The sequence below is a fragment of the Miscanthus floridulus genome, chromosome 9 (genome assembly GCF_019320115.1).
Source record: "Miscanthus floridulus cultivar M001 chromosome 9, ASM1932011v1, whole genome shotgun sequence".
Classification (NCBI taxonomy): Eukaryota; Viridiplantae; Streptophyta; class Magnoliopsida; order Poales; family Poaceae; genus Miscanthus; species Miscanthus floridulus.
Genome location: NC_089588.1, coordinates 54,266,541 through 54,290,886, shown reverse-complemented (window position 1 = coordinate 54,290,886; position 24,346 = coordinate 54,266,541). Strand labels below are relative to the sequence as shown.

The 24,346-nt window shown below is 44.4% G+C and overlaps 1 pseudogene; it reads left to right on the top strand.

The window, feature by feature from the left end:
- The window catches only part of LOC136479930 (lipid phosphate phosphatase delta-like), a 36,082-nt pseudogene extending 20,111 nt beyond the window's left edge, over nucleotides 1-15,971 (top strand).
- The last annotated feature ends 8,375 nt before the right edge of the window (nucleotides 15,972-24,346 follow it).

Here is a 24,346-nt window from a genome sequence, read left to right as displayed (position 1 = left end):
CCAACCACTGATAAAGTCACAGAGGACATCCCATCGGCAAGCTCAGCCGATCCCTCACACGGCACACTCCAGGTTGTTTCTTCCAGTCAAGCACAGGAAATTGCCTTGAAACAAGTAAACCGATTAACCTAGCTGATTTACAATATTCATACTTATCCTTAACCGACCTCCTTTTCTTTCTCTCAGGAACAAGACTCCCCAAACAGCCTATTCTCCTTCGCTATTGACATCTCTGACGATGATGGAGAGGAAACAAGTTCTTCCCTTGCACTAGGAACAATATCGGCAGAAACTAAGTCCAGGTTGGAAGCTCTCTTGAACTTGCTACAGCAGGATACCGCCCAACTGGTAGATGACTCGGACTCCGCAAAGGCAATTTTCAAAACAATCCGTGGCCAGGTCCCTGCCGATGTTGAAGAAGTACTCTTCCCAGTAGCCCATTTAGAGAGTCGCCAACTACAATATCAACGGGCTGCTCAACGTATTGCCGATAGAGTAGCTCAGGCTCAACTCAAAGAAGAGATGCTACAACTAAAACAAATTGCCGATGAGAAGCACAAGGGCATCGGCAACTTGCAGACTTCGGGTGCTGAACTTAAGCAGAAAATCTTGGATTTATCAGCAAGGAAGATGGCTCTATTGGCTGAATTGAAGGAAATCGATGCAGCCTTAACTCATGCTCAACAAGAAGAAAGCCAGGTACCCAATGCCATCAAAACCCTTCAGCAAGAAAGAGATATCCAGGCTCGCAAAGCTTTGGCCATGAAGAAAAAACTCAAGCCTGTGGAGGGTACTGCCGATGACGATATCAAAGAAATGGAGGAAGCCGAGCAGATTCGCCTGCGTGCGATATTAGCTATCCAATCCTTGTTGAACTTGTAATCTTGTTTATTGTATCGGCACTTTATGAGACATTGACATCCTTGCATAATTCTAGCCGATAGGACTGTTATCGGCACTTATACTTTTATGCATCCATCCAGATACTAGGGTAATATTTCTTTAAATATTTTCCATTTAATGCTCTAGGAAACACAACCCCTTCGAGGGTTTCTAGAATATATGCGTTACCAGGAACAGACTGATTTATCCGATATGGACCTTCCCAATTAGGAGACCACTTTCCAAACTTTGAACTTTTAGTCCCAATCAGTAAAACCAATTTCCAGACCAGATCTCCATCGGCAAACTCCTTTATCTTCACCTTTTTGCCATACCATCTGGCTACTCTTTTCTTATTTTCTTCGATGCTAACTAAAGCCCTTAACCGATGACCCGCCACATCTTCCAACTCATCCTTCATAAGAGTATTATAATCATCGGCTGTTAGCTGATCTTGAGAACGTATTCGCCTAGAGCCAACTTTAATTTCCCAAGGCAATACTGCATCGTGTCCATATACTAACTGATAAGGCGTTACTTTGGTTGCACCATGACATGACATCCGATATGACCACAAGGCTTCATTTAATACTGTATGCCACCTCCTAGGATTTTCTTCAATTTTGCGCTTAATGAGTTTGATGATCCCTTTGTTAGAAGCCTCAGCTTGACCATTAGCTTGAGCATAATATGGAGAAGAATTTAAAACTTTAATTCCCATACCTACAGCAAACTCATTAAATTCTCCTGATGTAAACATAGTGCCCTGATCGGTAGTGATAGTCTGAGGAATACCAAATCGGTAAACAATATGCTCTTTCACAAAATCAATCATATTAACCGATGTCACCTTTTTCAAAGGAATTGCCTCAACCCATTTTGTGAAATAATCGGTAGCAACCAGAATAAATTTATGTCCCTTACTCGATAGCGGATAAATCTGACCAATGAGATCAATAGCCCATCCCCGGAACGGCCACGGTTTGATTATAGGGTTCATAGCCGATGCAGGCGCTCTTTGAATATTACCAAACTTTTGACATCCCTGACATCCTTTAAAATATTTAAAACAATCTTCAAGAATAGTCGGCCAATAGTATCCATTCCTTCTGATCATCCACTTCATCTTGAAAGCCGATTGATGCGCACCACACACTCCTTCATGAATTTCACCCATCAAAGTTTTCGATTCATCACTGCCAACACATCTGAGTAAAACTCCATCTATAGTTCGATAATATAATTCATCATCGAGGAGCACATACTTAGTAGCTTGGAACCTTATACATCTCTCAACCTTTCTATATGGATCCTTTAAATAATCGACAACCTCCTTCCTCCAGTCATCGGTATCAACTGCCGATGTTAGCACTTCCTGAATAGGCTGATACCCTGAAGCATGCTGAGCTAGTCGATTAGCTTCCTCATTATGCAACCGAGAGATATGTTCAAGACGAAAATCTCTAAATCCTTTCAACAATTGCAAACATCTTTCATAATACGAAATCAAAGCTTCACTTCAGCATTCATAAATTCCAGCCAATTGATTTATAACTAGCATAGAATCACCAAAGATTTCAACAGCATCGGCACGTATCTCCTTCAGTAATTCTAACCCTTTTATCAAGGCTTGGTATTCAGCCTGATTGTTTGTCGATGTAGCAACAATCGGCAATGAAAACTCATATTTCCTTCCTTGAGGTGAAATCAACACAATGCCGATACCTGCTCCTTCACCGCATGTGGAACCATCGAAGAAAAGTGTCCAAGGGGCAATCTCCAGAGAGTCCACTGTATTACAATGCTGAGTAACGAAATTAGCCATAACTTGCCCCTTAACTGCCTTGGTCGATTCGTAACGTAGTTCAAATTCTGATAATGCTAAAATCCACTTGCCAATTCTACCACTTAATATCGGCATTGATAGCATGTACTTGACTACGTCGTCTTTGCATATGACCGTACATTCGGCAGATAACAAATAATGCCTCAATTTGACACAAGAAAAGTATAAACATAGACATAATTTTTCGACGGCCGAATACCTTGTCTCAGCATCCACTAATCTTCTGCTCAGATAATAAATAACACGTTCTTTCCCTTCAAATTCTTGAATAAGAGCTGAACCAATAACAGTATCATCAGCTGACAAATACAACCTGAAAGGCTTCCCGTGTTGAGGTGGAACTAGCACTGGAGGATTTGTTAAATATTTCTTAATTTCATCGAGGGCTAACTGCTGCTCAGCTCCCCATACAAATTCCTGATCGGCCTTTAATTTAAGTAATGGACTGAAAGCCTTGATCTTACCCGACAGATTAGATATGAATCTTCTAATGAAATTAATCTTACCGATCAAAGATTGCAATTCAGTCTTATTGGCAGGAGCAACCACCTTGTTAATTGCATCAATAGACTTCCTACTGATTTCGATGCCCCGCTGATGCACCATAAAACCCAAGAATTGACCTGCCGATACACCAAATGCACATTTATTAGGATTCATCTTCAATCCATGCTTCCTTGTACACTCCAGTATCTTTCGTAGATCGGCTAGATGTTTTGTGATATCTCCAGACTTAATCACCACATCATCAATGTAGATCTCCACTAATGTGCCGATGTATTCATGAAAAATAAAGTTCATAGCTCTCTGATAAGTAGCACCGGCATTTTTCAAGCCAAACGTCATGACTACCCACTCAAACAACCCTACATGACCTGGACATCTGAAAGCAGTCTTGGGAATATCTTCTTCAGCCATGAATATTTGATTGTAGCCTGCATTACCATCCATAAAGCTGATAATTTGATGTCCGGCTGCAGCATCAATCAATAAATCAGCAATCGGCATTGGATAGCCATCCATCGGTGTGGCTTTGTTGAGATTCCTGAAATCAATACAAACACGAAGTTTTCCATTTTTCTTATAAACAGGAACCACATTAGAGATCCACTCTGCATATCGACACTGCCGAATAAACTTTGCCTCAATTAATTTAGTTATTTCGGCCTTAATATCAGGAAGTATATTAGGGTTGCATCGGCGCGCTGGCTGCTGATGTGGCCGAAATCCAGATTTGATAGGTAACCGATGTTCAACTACCGATCGGTCTAATCCAGGCATCTCAGTATAATCCCAAGCAAAACAATCTTTATACTCCTTTAACACATCAATTATTTGCTGCTTACACTTGGAATCTAACTTAGCACTAATAAAAGTAGGTCTTGGCCTATCGCCATCACCGATATCTACTTCTACTAAATCATCTGCCGATGTGAACCCTTGACCTAATTTTCCATCATCGGCAAACCTATCCATTAAAATTCTTCTTCAGAACCGACTGCTTGGATCGGTGGAATTTCATAATCAGCAACTCTAAGGAACTCTTTTTCCCAAGCTTCTCCTGATATGCATTTAGTTCGCTCATAAGTATCTGATTCTGCCGATGCGATGATATAAGGAGAATCACCAGGGACAACCTCAATCTTATCCCCAATCCACTGTACAAGGCATTGATGCATTGTAGAAGGAACACAACAATTAGCATGAATCCAATCCCTCCCTAGAAGCAGATTATATGCACCCTTGCCGTTAATAACAAAGAACGTTGTCGGCAAGGTTTTGCTGCTGATGGTCAATTCAACGCATACTGCCCCTTTAGCCGGTGACACATTGCCTTCAAAATCTTTCAGCATCATATCGATTTTGGTCAAGTCTTGATCTCCCTTACCAAGTTTCCGATACATCACATAAGGCATAATATTAATCGCAGCCCCTCCATCAATAAGTACCTTAGACACAGGCTGCCCATCAACTCTGCCCTTCACAAACAAAGCCTTAAGATGCTGTCTCTCGTCATCGGTAGGTTTCTCAAAAACAGCCATCATTGGATCTAGTGTCAACTGAGCTACTTGATCAGAGAGAACAACTTCTTCCTCATTATCAGATAGTGCCAAAAATTCCATCGGCAACATGAATACCATATTAACATCTGCCGATGGACCCTTATTTTTGTGTTTTACCTACCACTGCTGATGACCGGACCTCTCATTGGAGGAATTTTCCTCTTGGTATAAATCCTCCTGACGCTCATGTTGCATCCTCCTTCTCTGTGTCTTTGTTAGACCCTCCGAGCACCATCGAGGAAACTTGGTTTTCCAAACCGGCTGATAACAGGTCCTAGTCGATTCTACACGGCGTATATTAGGGTCCCTGTAGAATATTTCCTCATCGGGAACTCTTGCATTTGCCATTTCCTCAAGCTCCTCTTGATTCCTTGGAAAATATCCAGCGCGTTTACCAAGCCTTTCATGTACACTAAGTCTACCCCCCAGTCGATCATGTACTGATGCTCTGCTTCTGATCGGCTCATTGATAAATAAACCCTGATTGCCAGGTTGAAATCTTCTTTCTGACCGATTGACCCCATAATAACCATTGCACTCAGGGCAATTTTCAATAGTTGGCAATTTAATACCTTCTTCCCAGCAATGGATAAAAAATGGGCACCTCCAATGATCTTTATGCCGATGCCACTCTTCCCGACGTCTTTCTTCTTGCTGTTGTCGATATCGATCATTACGCTGACGCCAACCCTCCTGCTGCCTTCGATGAGTAATCACAATGCCAGGTCGAGGAGGTTTTTTGGAACTACTACTTTCTCCCAGCAAACCCTTACTTTTTGCATCATCGGTAGTTATCTGATGTTGGGGATCCACTGATGCGTTTTTCTCAGCAGCCTTGGACGTCAATACCTTGGTCTTCCCTTTGGCTTCCAACGTATTTGCTGGAAAAGGGTGTTGATCAATTTTCATCGGCCTTTGGGCATTGGAAGTACCAAACTTAATTCTCCCAGATTCAATAGCCGATTGTAACTGTTGCCTGAACACCTTGCACTCATTTGTACTGTGTGAAGTTGCATTGTGCCATTTGCAGTACAAGATCTTCTTCAACTCTTCTGCTGATGGGATCACATGATTAGGTGACAGCTTAATTTGGCCCTCTTGAAGTAGAAGATCAAATATTTTGTCAGCCTTGGTGATATCAAAGGTAAACTTTTCTGGCTCTTTTTGACCAAAGGGACAAGATATCGGCTTTTTATTCTTAACCCACTCAGCTAAGCCGATAACTGGTTCTTCATCAGAATCAGAATCTCCTACTTCTTCAACAAATGATACCTTTTTACTCCAATTCTTTTTAGGTTCAAAAACCCTAGTATCTTGATCAGAGATCCTTTGCACAAGATGACTGAGGCTTTCAAACTCCTGAGAAGCATATCTGTCTTTAAGATGTGGCAATAACCCTTGGAAAGCCAGATCGGCAAGCTGCCGATCATCCAGCACCAGACTGTAGCACTTATTTTTTACATCTCGTAGTCTTTGCACAAAGCTCTCTACCGATTCATCATTGCGCTGTCTCAATCTTACTAAATCAGTAAGCTTCTTTTCATGGATTCCAGCAAAGAAATACTTATGAAATTGTACTGAAATGAACCACGTAAACGCCGATCCAGACAAAGATGATGAAAATAATCGAACTCTTAATTCATCTCTGCTAGCTGCCTCTCCACATTGAATAATGAAGCGATTGACGTGTTCCATTGTTGATGTATCATCCTGCCCGGAGAATTTAGTGAAATCTGGTACCTTGTACCGATTTGGGAGAGGAATTAAATCATATGCAGGAGGATATGGAGTCCGATAAGAATAAGTATTGACCTTGGGCTTTATCCCAAACTGATCCTTCATAATTTCTGCTATCCTATCGGCCCAAAAAGCATCAGCTTCCTGCTGACGAACTGGCTGAATTTCTACAGGAGGTACCTGCTGATATCCTTCCACATATCTTTGTGGCCCACGATCTCCAGCAATCGGCATATTTGCCGTTACTTGTGGTCCATTAACCTGTTGGAAAGGATTCATCAGCTGAGCTGCCGATGCTTGATTCTGGACACCAGCTTGCATATAACCTTGTTGAATCCCTGCAATCTGTTGATTTTGCTGAACTGTATGTTGAACAGGTAACTGTCCTGACCAACCATTATTAGAACCCATCGGTACAAAACTTACCGATGGCTGGTAATTTGCTGACATTGTTGGATAATTATAACCAGCTTGAGGCATAAACTGAACCCCAGTTTGACTCATAACAGGGGCTTTCTGCTGCATCGGCAGTAAGCTTGCCGATGGATTTGAACTGGGCGTTTGAACCAAAGGCATCTGGAAACCCCCTGGAGTTGGTTGCACAGTAGTTGCTGTGGCATATTGAGGCACTTGGGCCATCGGCGAAACAGCCGATGGTATAGGAGCTTTTCCTACTGCATCAAACACTTGAGGTAATCCAGGATTGAAAGCAGATGACTCCGGAGGCATACCACATCCCCACCAATTAGTAGGAATCTGGCTATTCTGAGACACAGGGCCTGACATAGCTGATGCCGATAGATCTGTACTAAGCTGAATTCGTCCTCCTAGTAGTACCGGATCTGATCATATCGGTGTAGATTGAATATTAGGTAAGCCTGCCGATACTGGAGAAGAAGTAACTTCTGTACCCACAACGGCCGAGGGAGCCGATGAAGTATTGACAGATGTCGGCTCTGGTTGGTGATAGGCAGGCCCAACATAATGCGGTGACGCTTGTCCTTCCTTGAGACTTCGAACCACAGCATTATGAACAGTATTGGACAACACATTGGAATGATTAATCAAAGCATGATTTACTGCAGAATTAACCATCTCTTGAAGTTTACCAGGATTGGAGTCAAAGGTAACCTACCGAGGCAACGGTAAATCTTGCTTCTGGATGACATGTCCACTCTTGTTCAGGCTAAACGATTTTAGACAAAGCTGCCTGTATTCTTCTACGGCCTTTTCCATAGCCTGCCTCTGTTCTTCCTTAAGATCTTCTTCTGATACCGCGATAATGTTCCCCACATCGATCTCGGAATTGAACATATAGATCGGATTGATTGGTCCCACCGAGCGTGCCAAAAGATGTGTTGATGCAAAAGTGGATCTGCAAACACAAAGGGCTAATACCCGAATCGATATCCAAGGCGTGCCAGTCGATTTGACCTGTTAATCGACAAGGATGAAGATACGAGCACTTTGGTCCTGACAACAGCGATATGCCCGGAAGTCACGGCCAAGAGGTACTCACGCGGAACTCGAGGATCGCCGAAGGTCGCACTGAAGCGATGCAGCTCGCCGAATCAATGAGAACTCGTAAAGAGAAAATAATGCAAATTGACGAAGTCGCCAAAAAGTAAGTAGATGCAAATGGGAGTAAAAATTGGTTTTGATATTGATTGATATATCTAATTACATTGCCCCTCACTCCATATTTATACCCTGATCTAAAGAGACACAACCAAACACAACTAGGACACCAAGCCCATATCTAAGGAAACACGTGACTCTTACAGGAATCATACTCTAACAAATATAGAAAAGGAAATCAACTCCTATCTATTTCCCTGTCCGCCTCAATTACGATGGAAATCTCACCGTCCTCCTTCCCATCGGCATACCCCCTGTTTCATCGGCAATAGTCTTCAAGTCTTCCCTCATTAGCATACTCCTTGTTTCATCGGCAGTACTCCTCAAGTCTTCCTTCATCGGCATACTCCCTGTTTCACCGGCAGTAGTCTTCAAGCCTCCCTTCATCGGCATCACCAGCTATCGGCAACCATTTTTACAAGCTGGCTTTCATCGGCTATCAAAGTATACAGTAACTTTCCCCTTACCGATTAGTCCACTCCGATCGTTTTAACACGTGCAAAAAACGGTGTCAACAGTGTCGCTCTCCGATCAAATCGTTGTTTATCTTGAACCTGACGGAAGATCGGGATCCCCATCCCCATTAAGTGGTAATCAGAGCTTCAGGTATACCGTCAAGTTCGCATCTTACCCTTAGTTCGAGTGTTTTTGCTTTTATCCCATAGTCCAATGCCATATTTGTTTCCTATCCTATAACCATCCACGCCATTGCCTTTGCATGATTCAGTTTCAGAGTCCGCTTTGTTGAGTTTGTGTCCTAGGTCAAAGTCTTGTTGCTGGTTTAGATTGTGTTCTTTTCTAGTTTGTGTTGATACCTCCACCCGCCACTATTTCGTATCACCATCGGTTTGCATCTTGTGTCCACTAAATCCCTGATTCGAGCAGCTTCCTTAAAATAGTCATAACTTTTGCATCCGAACTCGAAACGGGAAAAAATTTTATATCTACGGAGAACGCCAGAAAATTTTAGATCTATTTTATCCCAGCGTTGCTAGGTTCGCAAAAATTAGATTTGAGAAATTCGATTAGGAAAATTGAGTTTCTGGGCCCACAAGTTTTGGTATGCTTTTTAGGGCACAGTCCTAATTTTCTATAGGCCACATCTTTTATTCAATTGAGCTCAAATTTTTTGTGGTTTATTCTTGTGTGCTCCTTGCTGAGAAAAAAATATCAAAAGAGCAAAACCAAGAAAAAAAAGATTGGACAAAAAATAAAAGAAAAAAATAGTAAAAGAGAATAGAAGATATCAAAAAGGAGCACATAAGGAACACTCAATAGCTCTATTGTTTGTGATACCTTTTGCCTTATTCACATCCGTTGCTACCTTTGATACTTGTTTCCTTTCATCCTTGTTTCCTCTCTTGTTTATCACAACTGGTGATAGGAACACGTATAGGCCAGCAACTAGTACAAGTGCTCTGGACATTTATTCAATATTGCTGTCTGTCACTGACTTGTGTGCCACATATACATATTTGTTCTTTTGCATGCCTTCCAAGCTCCACATATACTTCAGATCGGTACAGAAAAAGACCCTTGCAATCTTGGTGTCACACCCTCACAGGTATCTCGAACTAGCCACCGGTTGTACCATCCACTGCTTTACGTTGGTAAGAACCTTGTAAGAACTTGGTAAGACGTGTGAGAGTGTGATTCCACTGACCAATAAATAGTTGATAGGGCATTTATTTTGATTGCTAACAATGCCAAACAACGAGTTTCTTTTTAAGTGTGAAATGCAGGACATCATGGATCGACTGACTACAAGGATGGATGAAATAATTGCAAAAGCGGTCACTAGAGCGTGCACACAACCTTCCTCCTCCGCTGCTACAACAACCTCATCACCGTCACCTCCCGCATGTACTACAGAGTTTGCACAGCGCGTGCTCAGTTCTCAAATGGAGAAGGCAGAGCAAAAACAGTTCAACAACTTGTTCCAAACATACTTTGTTGTGAAGGAACGACGTTGTCGTGTTATGATTGATGGTGAGACTTGCAACAACCTTGCAAGCTTAGAGATGGTTGAGAAGCTTGGTCTGACCACACAGCCACATCCACATCCATATTACATGCAATGGGTAAATTTTTGGGATAAGATAAAGGTAACTGAAATTGCTCGTATTGAGTTTTCAATTGGTCTTTATAAGGACAGCATAGAATTTGACATAGTACCTATGCAAGCATGTCAATTATTGCTAGGCAAGCCATGGATGTCTGAAAATAATGTTTTGCACAACACAACTACTAATAAATATTTTCTCAGATATAATGGTAGAAAAATTACTTTTATACCTATGACTGCTACTAAAATTTTAAGAGAAGATCTCATGAGAGCAAAGAGAAGAAAAAATGAGCCTTTTAGAAAAGAATGGGCTATTTTATATGTTACAATACCATCATCTAAATCTGAATTTTTACAAAATGGAGATAGTGCTTTGCCTCTTGTTGGAACTAATATTTTGCAGCATGTATCCCAAAAAGAGGACAAGGTGACTGAGAAAGAACAGGTAAATGTATCAGGTAAGAGCTCTCTTGATGTGCTGATTTTTTCCACCAATGATGCTAATAATTCTATACTAAAATCTTCTATTGATTTACCTTTGACACATGGCGAATGTTCTACTGATGTTTGCGATAGAGAAGAGTTGTGTGAAAGTGATATGATTATTAATGTGCTGCAACCAGTGAATGAGAATGATTCTTTTGTTTTGGAACCAAATACTTGTGCTAAAAATAAACAATTGCTTCCAATTGCCACTGAACAAGATGAACTAAAATTGTTGTCTTCTCTAAATACTTTGGGGTATATTAAGTTTGAGGCACTATGTGCTCTGAGTAGTTTGGAGGAGAAATTTAATTATGCAGGATTGCCATGGTTATCTAGATGTACATATCACTTTATTGGCAAATATAATTGTAAAGGAGAGTATATGGTGCATCATGTCTATATTTGTTCAACTCTGAAATCTCCTTTCATTGTGCAAAAATATGATCAACTAGAGGGCACCAATAGCGATAATGTTGTCATGTCGAAATCCCCAAGTTTTGTAATGAGGCAACATGTTAAATTTCAAGAAGGGGAGCAATGTTGGCTACTACCGACAACTTGTCAACCAGCTAAGCTCAAACCGAGGACGATTTGTTGTCAAGAAGGGGAGGATGATGAGGACATGGCACCTTCGGATACGAACAATGATTATAAGGTGCGCTCGTTCCTACATTTGCATAGTGGCTTTGGTTTTAATTCACTTGGTTCCACATGTACATGTCACTATTTGATTGTAGGTTCAAATGTGTTTCATAATGGAAGTTCATCAAAGTTGAACTTTCGGTTCGTCGGCAGCCCGACAGTGCCTCATTGGGAAGGCCATAACTCATCCATCCGGAGTGTGATCGAGGTCAATGAGCACTTGATGGAAAGCTTGTTTGATAAGCTTTCAAATAGATCTAGTTACATCTCAATATCACATCGGCAAGGCCTCCAAATCACCAATATATTCTGTCGCTATTTCTGACGAGAGCTACACTGTCGTCATGGGCTTGTTAGACATCCTTGGGACCCAGGCCCAAGTTGGAGCACGCTCCAAGAAGATGGAGAATGCCTAAGAGATGGCCTTGTACGTCCTCCTCCTTGGCCACCACCTTAGGAGGCCAGCAAGGACGTCCAAGCCAAGCCAGAGGCCCAGTCCAATCCGAGTTTGAGTCTGCCTCGGCCATCAGGACCAGTCTGCAATAAAACGGACGCCCAGGACGCATCCGAACTCCGTTTTTGATGATCCACATATGGATGGAAAGATAATTTCATAAGGAAACCAATGGAAGTGGTCCCACATCAAAATTCCATCATAATCAATGGGAATCGTCAAAACAAGTTGATGTCCAGAATCTGTCACGGCGCTGCGTCGTCGTCTTTTGGGCCGTTGGGCCTTGTAACATGTTGGGACACCTTTAGGACGTGAAGAGGGATCTTTGGACGTCCCTTAGGCTATATAATCAGTAGCCACCACCTACATTAGGTTTTGGGTTTTGTTTTAGATCAATCTGTCATTGAACAGTCGCCGTTATCGGTTTGCAAGACCCCAACTTCGAGTGCTTAATCATTCATCTGCAATTGTCACTTTAATTGAGTTGCTTTTTATCTTGTTCTTGCTTGTGTTCTTCAATTCACAGTAGGGATTAGCCTTCTTGGTGAGGTCAACCGAATTGTGACACGGTTGATAACTAGAGGAGACGTGGTGCTAAGGTTGCAGGGTTTGGGTCTTTGTGATCTGAAGCCGGATCAGTGTGTCGCTCTCCGATCAAATCGTTGTTTATCTTGAACCTGACGGAAGATCGGGATCCCCGTCCCCATTAGTTGCGGATAATGAAGTCATCATTATCCACACCACCGGCTTGATAGGCAAGCTAATAGTCTTCAAGCCAAAGTCTGGGGTTTGTCTCCCTAGAGTACTTAGGGATAGTGGTAGGTGGTCGATACCTTGGCGGGAAAGCAGCGTTGAGGATGTGCCGGCTGAAGGCCTGAGGGCCTGGCAGGCCGTGGCTCGAGCTCTGGTCCTCGCCACTATCATAGCATCTGCCGTGACGAGGATGATAGCTGCAGTGGGCTCCTTCTCTTGGGTCGCTGTAGGTGCATCTGCGGACATCGACGGAGCTACGTGCATCACGGTTGCGGCCGAGACGTTGATGTATCAGGGTCGCAGCGTTCTGCCTGCCGCCTTGCAGTGCTTGGTGGACTGATGTGTCCCTAGCAGGGCGCACTGAGGGTGTGCACTAGCTGGTGTCGAGATTGTGTCGTTGAGACAACAAGCTTTCCGCCTGCTGCATCGCCGCACGCTCGAGCAGCGTGCGATTTTCGCGGTGGGCCCAATGATCCTCAGGCGTTGTGGCCTCTAGAAGGCCATGGAGCAAGGCTGTTGCGGCGGTGATGTTCTGGCTCACCCGAGCGAAGTGAGGAAGGGTTCCATCATTGGCGATGATCCTTCGTTTTACGTCATGGGTCACGGTGCATGCGCGCCCACCATCTCCACGGCGTTCGATCTCCCGATCAACCTCCGCGTGTTCCCGAACAAGCTATTGTCCAGCTTCATTGATCTCTCACTTTTGGGCTCTCAACTGCTCCACCCCTACGCGAGGTGGGGCTGCTGTCTCCCCTTTGGTTTCACCGCCGAGGTTGCCTGCCGGGGTAGCCTCCTCCGTAGAGACGCTTTCGATGTGTCCCTCAGAGGTACCCGCCATGAAACATTCCCGGGAGGGGTGATGGCTCCCCTTGCTGGAGTCAGAGCCAGAGTCTGACCCCAGCCCCTCTACGAGGAGGCCATGGAGGGATTCCGTGATGCTTTCGATCATCCCCACGAACTCATTATTCGCGGGGGATGGGATCATGCGCTATGGCACAAGGTGGCTAACGGTCGTCGCGGCGTTGAGGAGACCGAATGGAAGCGTTGTCGGGGCGTTTCATGTAGAATGTTCCAGAGAGAGGGTGAGGCGGCGCGGGTCCTCCTTGGACGGCTGGGGTCCAAGGGAGACATTGGGCCAGTGCTCAAGCCTCCCGTAGTTGAAGCCGATGGAGGGGAGAGATTGGATAGCGGCGTGGGCCAATGCCAACTCTCCTCCCACCATGATGATGAAGTCCAGGTCACCAAAACGCACGTGTGCGCCCGGGACCTAGCTGATTGCGTGGTTAGCCATTCGAGGCCTGATTTGGAACGCGCAAAGGCCCCTACCTGGCATGCCAACTATCGGTGTTCCGATCAAACACCAGCTAGTAAATTTATAATTGTTGCGCGTTAGGCTCGGATGGTGTACTAAAGGACACAAGGTTTATACTGGTTTGGGTTGAATGTCCCTACGTCCAGTTTGCTGCTGCTCATGTTATTAGTACCGAAAAGGTTCGTAGTAGGGGGTACAAACAGTCGAGAGAGGGACAAGTCCCAAGTCTCTGATGGAAGGGTCGAAAGGATGCCAAGAGCTTGGTTGCTGCTTGGCTATATGCTGTGTGTGGAATCGATTCATCTTTGTCTGAATTTGATACCGTTAGCGGGATGTCCTGCCCTCCCTTTTATAGACCAAGGGGGAGCAGGAGTTATAGATGGGAGAAAGATAAAAAAAAGGTAGAGAAGGTCCTTCGAAGGTGCCGGGTCTTCCTTTTCCCTTGAGCCTGCCCTGCTGACATGACAGACCACGCTAGGGATAACATGTACCGCTGATCCTAATAGGGCCAGACTCTGGATTTGCTTTAGCGAGTGGTCCTATCCCATCCTCCCCCGGCAGACGTTGCAGTGTGTCTGGGCACCGAGCCATGACTCTATGGGGAGTAGATGGGGAAATGACTATACGCCTGTTACTATAGATGATGTGAGTTCTTCCTTGGATTGTAGTGGTTGTCGTATGCCTATGTTAGTATCCGCGCCCGAGGGCTGATGGCAGCGCCTACAACACTGTAGGACAAAAGTCGTCGCCTACAACACTGTTCGGGCTCTGTTAGGTCATAAAGGGCTTAAAGCGCTCGTCCTATCGTATCCTGATGGTACCTTCTTGCAGGCGTGCAGGGCATGGTCCGCGGTACAGCGGTTGACTCGAATGTCCTGTCATACCCTGTGCTCATCATCATGAAGGAGCAGGGTACAGCCGTCGGGCGAGGCGGAGCCTGCCCTCAGCCGTCGGGCGGGGCGGAGCCTTCCCTCAGTCGTCAGGCGAGGCGGAGCCAGCCCTCGGATGTTGGGCGGGGCAAAGCCTGCCCTTGGACATCGGGCGAGGAGGAGCCAACACCTAGACGTTGGGCAAGGCGCAGCCTGCCCTCAACCGTCGGGCGAGGCGGAGTCTAGCCCTCAGGGGTCGGGCGAGGCGGAACCAATCTTCTGTAATTCAAGCAAGAAGCATAGTAGCGTTCTTGTCTGACTGAAAGCATCACCGTTCAATGGTTTATTAGTTCCACCTCATTGGGTACCCCAGTATTAGGCCCCCGACAGTATCCTAACAGCTTTCCCGCTTTGCACTTGCGGTTGCAACCTTCTGGGCAAGCCTTTCCCTATTGATGTGCTTTGCGTATCCGAAGCCAGAATTTCCTACTCCTAGCTTTGATTACCACACAGCATTCAACGGAGTCGCTTTCAGAATTGTAAGAGCTCTGTTTCTGACTAACATTGCTTAATCAAAACTTGCTCACACCATACTTGATTCTAGTCAGACTGAAGATATTATTGATACATTCTTCTGTCCTAACCTTAGACTAGAAAATCAAGCTAGTTTACAATTAAAAATAATAATGGCAGGATTCTCGTTGGTTCTCTTTGCTTAACCATCTAATTATAATATTCTCTAGTATCCATTTTATGATGAAAGGCATGAAGTTGGTCGTTGACTAAACATACTGCCCCAAGTAAATTCTGTGTTATTACAGAATTAGTTTTGTACTGATGATTTGCTAGTGCACTTTCTTGGTATTCTATGTTTACAATTCAAAAAACAAACTTTAGGCCTCTCGCCTGTGTTTTGGTTTCTTCATGTATCTGCACATCCTATTCTCTATTCTGAATCATATGGTCTACCTGAGATTTTTCTGACATTTCTTTCTGATGAACGTGATTCAGGTGTACGGCGGCCTGCTATATACAGATGTATTATTGTGCCATGCACAAATGTTTATCAGTGGTTTAACAAATATAATGCTTGGGCTGACATCTCCTATCCTATTTCAAGTATGGAGTGAAGTGGTTCGATCCAATATATTTTTGCACATGTCATATGAATTTTGATATAATACAATCCTTCGATATTTGCATTTAGTGTTTCAGGACACGTGAAAATAGCTTTAGGGTTAGTTAATAAACTTGGTAGATTGAAAGATTGTTAGAACTTCCCTATCTGAAGGCCAATTGTAACAACCTAATTTTGCATTTTCTAAAAAAATAGTCAAATTGATTTATTTAAGCAATTTATGTGAGCAATCAAACATAGGAAAGTAATAATTTTTATAAAACTAAAATCAAATATAAGATTAGCTACAAGTGATGCATACATGCTGCTGCATATTATTTTGTGAATGTTTGGTAGTGATCAAAAATTTCAAAGAGAATTGAAATTTGAATTTAAAATGCTTTTGGAAAAAATTATTTGGAAAAAGAAAAGGAAAAATCTTTCTTTTCTCCCCCTCCTCCGTTTTCGGCCTGAGCAGCCGCACAGCCCAACTCCCACTTCCACTGGCCCGCTGGCCCAGCCTTGCGCTCGGCAATGGCCTGCGCGGCCCAGCACCGCAGCAACCGCCGCGCCCTTCCCCGCGCTCAGTCGCTGACCGCCTAGCCCCGCCTGTCAGCTCCCCCACCTTCCTCCTGCAACCGCAGCCCGGTCAAGCCGCTGCAGCAACCGACGCCCCACTCCACGCGCGTCGTGGGAGTGCCCTTCCCCCGCGCCCCGGCCTCTACAAAACAGAGCCCACGCCCGAGCCGCCCCCCTGCTGCCACTCCCCGCTCCATTTTTCGCTCTCGCTCATGCCTCGGAGCCCGCAACCGGCGCGCGAAGAAGTTCCGAGGACCGCCGTCCGCCGTCCGCGTCGCCGTCTTCCCCGAGCCGACTCCGACCCTGATTTACCCCGCTGTGAGCCTTGCCATGCTTCCCTCTACCTCCCCATGCATTCAATTCATTGTTTCACGGCCCCTAGAGCTCTAACCGCATGTGCTGAGGATCTCCGGCCGCCATCCATGGCGACCGCCGCCACGGCCTTCCCCTCCGGTCACCTCTTTAGCATGGCCGAGATTCCCTGCTCCCCCGCTAACCCCCGGTGCCCTCGGTTCTTCGAACCATGGCCCCTAGCCCCCATACCCTGCTCGTCAGAGTGCTTCACGCCGCCAGCCATGGAGAGCTGCCGCGGCTGCACTGTTCCCCGCCGGCGTCTCCTTCTCTCCCCCCACATCTAATCCGAGCCCTCCATCGTCTGATCAACAGCCCTGGATGGCCGATACCCCTTCGCGGGTAAATTTGCTAAAGAGACCCTGAGCTTTTCTAAGTCCTAACCCGCAGTCCAAAGCGCATTTCCCTGAGTACGCATTCTCATTTTGAAAGCGTAAAGTTCACTGCTTTAGTCTAAAATACGTTTTCAGTATTTACAGAAATGCCATTTGAACTGTTTTGCTTATAAAATCATCATTTTAGCTCCGAATTGATCCGTTCAAATCACGTTAGCTTCGTAATTTCATAATCTACATGTTAGAACCACTATTAGTCAAGTTTGGAACTTTTTAATTTCATGGTTAGATTTAATTAAATATATTGCTATAGGAAATCTCGTTTTAATCATAACTTTTGTATTTTAGGTCCGTTTTTTGTGAACTTCGCGTTGACGTGATCGTAGCGAGACGTAGATTACTTTCACAAACATTTTATCTTGTTTTCTATACTGTTGGTGTACTATTCTAATAATAGGAATGTTTGCTTTGCATGAATACTTTTGAAATGTTGTATGTTGCCGTGTTGGTCGCGTTCAGACGGTGAGGAGAACGTTGGAGACCAAGAATTCTTCGACGACCAGCAGGACCAGCAAGAGTTTGTGAACCAAGATAAGTATAGCATGGGCCTACCTTGATGTCCTATTTCACTTTAATCAATTACTCATGTGCATGTGTCTAATTTGGATAACCCTATGGACATTCTAGACAGTTGATGACTTGTTCCCTTGACTCCTATGGGGAAATTGCATATGGGTAGATTGCTAGTACTCTAACTGAACATGATCTACATGATGATGAATGGTTCTATGGAACCAAAAGTATAACATGTTTTATAACAACTGTTCCATAGGGCGAAGGTGCAAATGACTTTTGATCATGTTGCTCCTGGCCCTCCAAAAGGACTTATCTGTCGGCAAAAGCTGGGACTGACAGTGCAACCGGGAGAGTCATATGGCTCTGACTTTAGCTCAGTAATTGGACCTTTTCTAGCTAGTTAGAGGTTACCTTTTTGGCGCAAATGGGGCTTGCCACATTGGGTATAGGGCTGCCTCTGTTCCTATGTGTATAGCCGTGATGGATATGTGCCATAGGAAAGGGGGGTTCCTACATCTGCCTGCCAAGGAAACCTAGTGGCCCTAACTTGTTAGAGAAACCTATGAAATGGCTTCATAGTGTACCCTGCCCGCTCACCTTGGTAGTGACATGGGAGTAATTAACCTGGGCATATGGGAATCACGACTCGCGGTGAATGTGCACCACCTCTGCAGAGGGTAACAAACTGTCATAACAGCCGTGCTCACGATCATGAGCGGCCCGAAAAACTCACAGAATAATTGGTTACTTGTTGTTGATCATTTAAGTTGTTCTATGATGATATATGATACACTTGACCCTGATATCTGTTCATATAGGATTAAATGGGAGCTTAAGCATAATTTGATAATACTTAAGAATAAAAGCTTAACCTACTAAAAATGCTAACTACAGTAAACCAGAGTCAACCTTTTTGAGCTTCATAACCCCATGTTAACTTGTTAAGTACGGGATGTACTTACGCTTGTTTATTTTCTTTATTTGGATAAAAATCCTGGATGGGTAACAGATGACAACGGGTATGAGGAATTCCCTGAGGATTTTTAGGCTTGTGGTCAACCAGTTAACCTTCCCTGTGATAAAGCCCCACGAGAGAGTTATCTTTTTATATTCTGCTGTGTGATGTAAGATTATGTTATATATGAATTTGATTGTAAGAGACACTGTGATGATACTTTATGTAATTTGTCAGCTTGTGTGTGTGATTGATCCCTGGACACACACGAGTTTTGTGCATTCAATTTTATCCTTAAAATTAGGTGTGACAAATTGGTATCAGAGCCGTGTTGACTGTAGGACGCAAGCCTAGTTAGAAAATAGTCGTTTTAGCATCTTTGCTCCTCTGGTTTCTTACTTACTGTCTTATTCTTGTTATTTTATTAAAACATTTATGCTTTTCATACCTTAATCTATTATATAAAATTGTTGATTCTAATTCTATCTCACTTTAAATCTATAGATGTCTCATAACCCGAAGACTGCTCGCCTCAGCACTGTTGGCTATCGTGCCCTGTTCACCCCACGTGCTCCACAGGCGGAGAAGGAGATTGTGATCATCTCCGATGACGAGGAGATGGCTATCCCGACGCCTGCACCTGCTCCTACTCTAGCTGTCGCACTAGTCTATCCTGTCGTACCTTCACCTGAGGAGTCGACGGCTACTTCCCCTACACCTACACCATCCCCCGCTGTCCCCGTGGTGGATGAGGAGATAAGCTGGAAGTGCAAGTACTACTTCAAGCCAGCTCCAGAGACGACCTACTACCACACCCTCCTCACTCATGTGTTGGACGACTACTACCCCGACCTGCACGTCTCCATCAGCTACCACTGTGCAGAGTACCAGTATCCATTGGAGGCTACCTTCTGGAAGGTAGAGCTGGTGGTCACTGCTTGGAACGACGTCAAGAATGGACATGAGGTGGAGGCTGTCCACCGTGCCCCTACCAGGAGGGCCCATGCCTTGGATGGTATGGAGGATGCAGCACAGAACGCCTACATCCACTACCATGGTCGTCGCTTTGAGGCCATGAGGGAGGATCGCTTCAGGTTCCTTCCTTGCAATGATCATGAGGGTGTTTGGCAGGTCTTGGCTCCACCAAAGAGTGACCCAACTCTGGAAGCAACGGTGCAGCATGTCCATGCTATGCAGGGGTGGATGAGGAAGTCAAAGGAGAACTGCGTGCATCCTAGAGGGCTGAGAGACGCCTCCAGAAGCAAGTGGATGAACTTCGAGCTCAACTTAGGCAGCCATCAATCTACAAGACGTAGCGCCGGTCCTTCACCATGATTGACACCGCTCCATAGGTGTTAGGTGCCTTGATCTAGATTACCACGTCGTTAGTTCGTGTTTCATATTTAGTCTTGTTTGGTCTTATGAACTTGGATGATTAGATGTTTTAATTTGTGAACTTGGTTGATTTGATATTTGTTTGATTGCTGGAAGTTTGTGGGCATGTCCACAACTTCCTTAGATTGGAACCTTAAGTTTAGAATGAAATCTTAATGCAGATGTTTCGCTTTATCTTATCTCTGCTGTGCTGATTTCTGGAGCAGCCTGTGTTCTTTTTCTGGTATCTCAAAATCTGGGCTGTCAAAAATTCTGAAAATTTTGTGGAGATAACTAGACCTCTGTATCTTTCAAATGTCTCTGGAATCACATCAATAGCTATTCAGGTTTGTGAGATCTAGCTGTCACAAGTTGATGTTCCTGCACAGTCTAGAACCCAGAACAGATTCAGTTTAGCTTACTTTAGACCATGTGCGTGGCAGAATCTGTAAGAGTGATCTAAATAAAAGTTGTAGATGATCTCCTTAGCTTTCTAACAAATCTTTGTGCACCTCTGTTGGATCTCAGAAACTCGAGTTATAACAGTTTTACTGAACTGCTGAGTTTGAATCTTGTCCAGAAAATTCTCAGCATTGTTTCTTATCTTTTGTAAGCTCTCTGTAATTTGGAAAATCTCTAAATTTTGCGCATTTGTTGTAAAACAGATGGCCGCAAGAGGAGGAAGAGGCAGAGGCCATGGTCATGGACGTGATGCCCTCATAAATCCACCACCCCCCGCCACCTGTGACCATGGAACAAATATTGGGAATGCAAGCGTAGTTGATGCAAGCTATGATGCAGCGCTTGGACAATGAACCTGTAAGAGGACCACCACCTGTTCAGGTCAGAGATAAGCGTGGAGAGTTTATGAAGGGTCGTCCACCGGTGTTCACTCATGCCTTGGACCCTATGGAGGCAGATGATTGGTTGCGTGCTGTAGAGAAGCAATTAACATAGCACAATGCAACGATCTGGAGAAGGTGTTGTATGCTTCTGGTCAACTTCAGGGAGCAGCTCAGGATTGGCGGGATTCTTTCCAGTATGGACGTCCCAACAATGCTCCTGCTATCACCTGGCAGGAATTCAAGGACAATTTCTGATCTTATCATATCCCTGATAGACTCATGGAATTGAAGCAGGAGGAATTCAGGTCCCTCAACAAGGATACATGACTGTGGCGGAGTATCATGACAAGTTTGCTCAACTGTCATGCTATTCTCCAAATGATGTGGCTGAGGACAAGGATAAGCAATGCCGTTTCCTCAAGGGACTCTATGATGGACTACAGCTTCAACTGATGTCCAACACCTACCCCAACTTTCAGTCATTAGTGAACCACGCTATTGTGATTGATGATAAGCGCAAAGAGATGGAAGCCAAGAAGAGGAGGCTTCAAGGGCAAGCTTCTGGAAGTAACACCCACCCGCGTGCCTATCCCCAGCAGGGTTTCTAGCAAAGGAATCAAGGATCATCTAACCTAGGAAACCGTGGACAGTATCCTCAACGGAATCAGTTCCAGCAACGCCCTCAGTACTAGCAACAGTATGGTAATCAGCGTCCCCCGCAACGGACTAGCAATCCGACAACACGCTAGGGACCATCCAACAAAGCTCCTGTGAAGAGTGGCGTACCCAATAACCCCAATGCCTGCTACCGCTGTGGAGAAGTAGGTCACTATGCTCATCAGTGCCCTAAGAAGCAGAACCAATAAGCACCTCAGAACCAGACTGGCAATCAGAAGTTCAACGCCCGACCACCTCACACTGCGAAGGTGAATTATGTGTCAACTGATGCAGCTCAAGAGACGCTAGAGGTTATGTTGGGTACGTTCAACGTCAACTCTATCTCTGCTACAGTACTTTTTGATTCTGGTGCTTCGCATTCTTTTATTTCCCAAGCTTTTGTTAGAATGCATAGCATACCTTTGTGTGCCATGAAAAACCCCATACTAGTAAATTCACCAAGAGGTAGTATGCCCGCTTCATATTGGAGTCCCTCAACTAGCATTTCCTTAAGGGGGTAGACTTCAAAGTGAAACCAATTGTGTTGAGAACATCAGGAATTGATCTTATTCTAGGAATGGAGTGGATGAAACAACATCGGGCAGTGATTCAGTGTCAGGAGAAATCTGTGGTTGTGACATCACTCAATGGAGATAGAATCTGTGTAGAAGTGGTAGTGCAAGCTCAGCCTACAGCCACAGTGAACCAGCTAGATGGTGAAGCCAATAAACAAGATCATGTCATGGAGGAGTTCCCAGATGTCTTCCCCGATGACTTGCCAGGTATGCCACCTGACCGAGACCTTAAATTCATTATTGAATTATTACCTGGAACTGCACCAATAGCTAAACGTCCATATAGAATGGGAGTTAATGAATTAGAAGAGCTTAAGAAACAACTAAAAGAGTTGCAAGAAAATGGTTTCATACGCCCCAGTTCTTCCCCATGGGGGGCACCTATGATCTTTGTGGATAAGAAGGATGGTAGTCAACGGATGTGTGTGGATTACCGTTCACTTAATAAGGTTACAATCAAGAATAAATACCCTTTGCCTAGGATTGATGATTTGTTTGATCAGTTGAGAGGAGCCCATGTGTTCTCTAAGATTGATCTCCACTCGGGTTACCATCAGCTTAAGATACGAAACTCGGACATACCCAAGACAGCATTCACAACACGGTATGGATTATATGAGTACACCGTTATGTCTTTTGGATTGACTAATGCACCTGCATACTTCATGTATCTAATGAATAAGGTGTTCATGGAGTTTCTGGATAAATTTGTGGTGGTATTCATAGATGACATACTAATATTCTCCAAGACTGAAGAAGAACATGCTGAACATATAAGGTATGTCTTGCAAAAGCTTAGAGAGCATAAGTTGTACGCTAAGCGGAGCAAGTGTGAGTTTTGGTTGAAGGAAGTCTCTTTTCTGGGTCATGTTGTCTCCAAGGTGGAATAGAGTGATCCAGGCTGTAACAGAACCGACCAATTTATAAGAGCACAAGTACAAAAGCAATCACCGGAGTGATCAAACCGTCATACTTGAACCCATATAAACCCGGTAGTCAACTGAAACCACGAAGGATTTCAAACCAACTTGCATACAACCAAGATCACAGTAATTCAACATAACAAGCCACATGTTACATCCATTTCCCAAGTAGTTCATAAGTACCACATACATCAGAGTACACATAGTTATTACAAAACGAGTTCACAAATAGCGGAAGCAAAGTAGTTTAACGCCATCACACACACTTAGTTCAAATACAAGCCAGTACCATAGTCATATCCAGCAAAAGCAGTAAGATGAGATAACATAGATGATCATGCCCATGATCTAGTCTTCATCCCCCGCAGGGTGGAGACAATACTTGCAGTAGCCGTTATATAGCACGTCATCTGCAACAAGGGGAAATAAACCCTGAGTACGAGAAGGTACTCAGCTAGACTTACCCGTCGTAAACCAGGAATAAATGACACCAAGGATTATGCAAGGCTTTATCGGTGGATCTAGCTTGACAATCATTTTGCAAAAACGCTTTAGTGATATGAGAGCATAATTTGTTTTATGAGTAAGCAGCAATTTAACAATATTAACCTATCAACTAGATTAGCACCTGAACTAGAGCAAGCAATTGATTAACTCCAAACATTAGTAACCATATCCGGTATAATGTGGTATCATCATCATCAATTTAACCATCAAGTTCAATTAAGTGCTATCTACGTTGCCGCTGCTCAGTCAAGTTCTCACTATCCGGGAGAGACGGCGATTCGAATCGATTCCTATCCAGCTGGAGGGGTATTCCTAACACAAACCCAGACATACCTCGCTGAAGGCAGCCTTAGGTCACCTTTGGTACAATCTCAGGAATCGTGGCTCCGAGCAGCGCCTGCACCCTCAGGGAGTCCACTCTGCCAGGTGGTCAATCTCACCTCGGACTTACGCCAATAGCTCCCCGCACATCCTTACTACCGCCAGGGTGCGCACTTTCACTTCTCGGTCTTCCGGCCTGAGTTGAGCTACTCGGCTTCGCGGTCGGAACGAGTTATCCGGCCAACTAAGTGATAGGCATGCGTTCAATATGACATGAGGACGTACAGCGAATCGGTCCTTAACCGACACAAACGGGGATAGATCCACAACCAAGACCTCCTTGCCTTGTTGCTTCTCTATCGACCTCCCGCCCGGTCACAAATCATTATTAACACATGGTTATTCTCCACGATAGCAATTATAGCCAACCGTGACCAGACATTTTTCTAATATGCAGGTGACAGGAAATCACCTGACTTTTACC